Source organism: Bison bison, unplaced genomic scaffold (genome assembly GCF_000754665.1).
Source record: "Bison bison bison isolate TAMUID 2011002044 unplaced genomic scaffold, Bison_UMD1.0 scf7180017864456, whole genome shotgun sequence".
NCBI classification, from domain to species: Eukaryota; Metazoa; Chordata; class Mammalia; order Artiodactyla; family Bovidae; genus Bison; species Bison bison.
In genome coordinates, this window is record NW_011495018.1 from 1,065,873 (window position 1) to 1,070,533 (window position 4,661).

A 4,661-nucleotide genomic window follows, 5' to 3' on the forward strand; every position below is an offset into this window, starting at 1 on the left:
TAAAGTCAACAAATTACAGAAGACCTGATGCATCCCTCACTCTTTCCTCCTTGCCTACACAAACCGTAGCTTAAAACAGAATATACCAAAGGGTAAAAGGTAAAAGTATAAAATTCCTCGAAGAAAATAGAGGACAAAGCCTTGGATTAGGCAAAGATTTCTTATTCATACTTAATCATAAGTGAAAGGAATTGATCAGTTGGTCTTGAAAATAAAAAAGCTTCTACCCTTTGTCAATACAATGGAAACAAGAAAAAGCCAGCCACAGGTTGGGAGAGAACACTTACAACACACGTACTTGGGGGAAGCCTTGCTTTCAGCACATAGCAAGGGGCATCAGAAGATGAGGGCGTGCCGACGTCCCAGCGGGCTCAGGCTTATGTGACGATGGCACAGATGGGGTGGCTTAGACAACATACATTCACTCCCCACAGGCCTGGAGTCTGGAAGACAGAGGTCAGGTGCCAGCAGGTCTGGTTCTGGGAGAAGGATGTCTTCCTGGCTTACAGGTGACATGGCCTCCTCCACCCTCACCTCACAGGTGCAGAGAGAGCTCTTGTCTTTCCCCCCCACTTATAAAGTCACCAACCCTGCATGAAGCCCCCACTCAAGACCCCATCCTGTCCCTGAAGCCCCCCTCCAAACACTGTCACACTGGGATTTAGGCTTCAGCATGCGGATTTGGGGGTGGGGGACAAATACCCAGTCCATAGCAACCTAATTAAATACAGGCAGATGCAGGTATTCCTCAGCAGAAGGTGTTTGGATGAACAATCAACAGAGAGCAGACACATAATGTCAGAAATGAGATTCATCAGAAATGAGAATTTAAGCACAGCAAGCACGTTCCATTCAGTTTTTGCTGTGAATCTTAAACTGCTCTTTATGAGTTCACCCAAAACAAAACCCACAATGAACTACCATTATCACTACTTAAAAAGCTAATACATGTTATTAATGATGACACCCAGTAAAGTAAAACCTTGGAAGAACAAGAAACCCATCTTTGGGAGGTTGGGAGTGTAAGACCCAACAGCCTGCTTGGAAAACACTTTAGCAATTTCTGATGAAGTCGAACACACGCTCACCACATTACCGGCAATCCCACTCCTGTGCGTTTACTTAAGAGAAGAGAAAGTCTGAGCGCAGGTAAGGTGTGTTCACTACAATCCCACTCCTGTGCGTTTACTTAAGAGAAGAGAAAGTCTGAGCGCAGGTAAGGTGTGTTCACTAATGTTCACGTCAGCTTCACTCAAAATAGTGTAAAACCAGAAATGGTCTCAAGGTTTCCCAATAGAACAGAACAGTTAAACATTTTTTTTTGTAATATTCATAATACAATGGAGTGATACTCAGCAGTAGAAGTGAATAAAGTATCAATTCTCAGGACAGCATGAATGGATAGCAAAAAACATGCTTCTCAACAAAAAGAAGCTGGAACAAAACAGCACACACTGCATAATTGCTCTTATTTGAATATGAAATCCTAGAGCAGTGAAACCAAGCTAGAGAGATGAATCAGTCAGCGGTGGCCTTAACTTGGCCAGAGGGAGCATCAGGGTCTTTTAAAGGTGATGAAAATGTGTATTTGTCAAAACTCATCCAACTACTCACTTAGATAAAGTATATTTTCTAACATGTATATTATACTTCAATAAACTTAAGATATGGTATTGTACCACTACACATGCAATAAAATTGTTAAAAATTGAAACAGTAGATAATACTGAGTGAGGAAACCTGTAGTTGCTCTAGCAACTGGAACCCTTGTATGCTGCTAGGAGGAAGGGAAACCGTAACGACTCTTAGAAATGTGTGTAGTAGTTCCACGACACTGGAAACCCCATAGAACTGAGCGATTCCCTCCCCAGAAAAGGATCCCACAGAAATTCGTACACGGGTTCAACAAAGGGCATGGGTTGTCATATTCATGACGGTATTACTGGTTTCAGCACCAAACGGGAAGCAGTCTAGACGCCCACCCATGGTGACGGGTGTCACAACAGGACGAGCTGGGCTGCATGGGTGGCATGAGCAAGGGTCAGGTAAACACGGACACACTGGCCCAGTCGCACGGAGCCTCCCGGAAGCAGGTGGGCTCTGCCATCGCAGGCCAGTTGTAGGTTCTCCTGCGGGAGGCGGATGTGGGGACAGGAATGGACTCTGGGATTCAGGGCAGTGGAGGGGCTTCTGTAAAGGTGGTGACGACTGTTCCTTGATCTGGCTGAGTTAAACAAACCGTCCGTTTTGTGAAAGTTCCTCACTCCATACTTTTATGATGTGCGAATTATTCTCAATGCTTAATATATCCAATAAGATTTATGCAGAATGTCACCGAAAACCCCACAAAAATATATAAATGTACCAATAGAATAATGGTCAAACTATTTTAGTGGAATTCAAGAAATACAAATGGGACTGAAGATGGATCAGCTCAGGTGGATGGGGAGAGGGCGCTGTGGGTCACAGGATCCCGGGGCTGTGACTGGGACTGCAGACATGCCTACGATCCTGATGGACCCTTGACAGACCTAATCATCGGTGCATTTTTTTTTTTTTTGTAGAACATTCTGGCATTCTTGTTTACATGTGTGCTCTTGTATATGAAAAAGAAAAGTCATGACTGATAATGAAAGCTTTGTGAGTATTCCCAAGACCCCGTGTGGGGAGAGACACCTTTCATTGTTTTTTTCCAGCGCCTATTAGGTATTAGCAGCAGTTTTATCTATTCATTTATTCATTCATCTATTCATTTATAATAAGCTAAATAAGTTTAGCAAAGGGAATGGACAAGTCACCCCCCCAAAATCAGCAGCTGTCCGTTCTGTCACTTAGAGAAGGCGGTAGAAACTCAGGGCTTGAACATACTAAAGATGAGTCTGCAGACTTGAGCTGGGAGGGCAGCAGGCAGGTGAGTGGAGGGACAGGGGAGGGGCTGCCTCACCTGCTCGCTCGCCCGTGGCTCGATGTTGCAACCTGCTACATTATTTGATAGAATGTGCTCTGAAAGCTTATTCTGTGCCTCACAAAGTGATGGGCTTTTAAATTTTTTTTTCAGAAAGTTTATTTAAAATAGCCCATGAAGAAAATGGGTGATCTGGCATGTCAACTGTCACTTTTTGCTACAGAATACCATTTATTCCAAATTAGTGATGTTGAATATTGTTAAAGAGAAAGAAGCACAGCCCTATCAACAGCGAGATAGAAGTAGGCTTGGAAGCCCAAATGCCTGATAAGGTTGTGCTGCGAAGGGAGGGACCAGGGCGGGGGGAGGGGGGTGAGTGGCATGCTCACACCCCAGCAGGCTGCACAGCGGAGAAGGGCGCGACCTGCCAGGACCCAGGACAGAGCTCTCCTCCTTGGCCTCAGACTTCCCTTCGCCAATTAAACACCTGAGAGAGGAGACAGGTCTGCCTTTAATCCTGTGACAACTCTTTTTATGGACATACAGTCGATTTACAACGTTGTTTTAACTTCTGCTGTACAACGAAGTGATTTAATTATCCATATACATATGTTTGTATATATGCATATATACATGCATGCATAGCCTTTTAAAACATTCCTTTTCATTACAGTTTATCCCAGGACATTGCATACAATTCCCTGTGCTATAGAGCAGGACCTTGTTCTTTATCTGTCTGTGCAGAGGGGTTTGCATCTGCTAACCCCAAACTCCCCACCCTCCCCTCCGCCAACCCCTCCCCGTTGGAGAACTCGAGGTTGGTCTCTGTCCATGAGTCTGTTTTGCAGGAAGGCGCGTCTGTGTCAGGCTTCAGACTCCACGTATACGCGATGTCACGCAGTATTTGTCCTTTTCTTACTGTCTCACTTAGTGAGACAATGTCCAGGCCCGTCCACGCGGGCGCAAATGGCACTGGCCTGTCCCTTTCTATGGCTGAGGATGACCTACTGTATACAGTTGCCCGCCTTTTTATCCATTCATCTGTCCATGGGCATAGTGGTTGCTTTCATTTCTCAGCTATTGTGAGCAGCGTTGCTGTGAATATAGGGGTACTTGTGGCTTTTTGAATTATAGTTTTTCCTATGGCAATTTTTTAAATGAAGAGATTGGAGCTCACTCAATTAAGTCACTCAGTTAAGTGAAGCAGCTTAGTTCAGATCAGATCAGATCAGATCAGTCGCTCAGTCGTGTCGGACTCTTTGCGACCCCATGAATCGCAGCACGCCAGGCCTCCCTGTCCATCACCAACTCCTGGAGTTCACTCAGACTCACGTCCATCGAGTCAGTGATGCCATCCAGCCATCGCATCCTCTGTCATCCCCTTCTCCTCCTGCCCCCAATCCCTCCCAGCATCAGAGTCTTTTCCAATGAGTCAACTCTTTGCATCAGGTGGCCAAAGTACTGGAGTTTCAGCTTTAGCATCATTCCTTCCAAAGAAATCCCAGGGCTGATCTCCTTCAGAATGGACTGGCTGGATCTCCTTGCAGTCCAAGGGACTCTCAAGAGTCTTCTCCAACACCACAGTTCAAAAGCATCAATTCTTCGGCGCTCAGCCTTCTTCACAGTCCAACTCTCACATCCATACATGACCACAGGAAAAACCATAGCCTTGACTAGACAAACCTTTGTTGGCAAAGTAATGTCTCTGCTTTTCAATATGCTATCTAGGTTGGTCATAACTTTCCTTCCAAGGAGT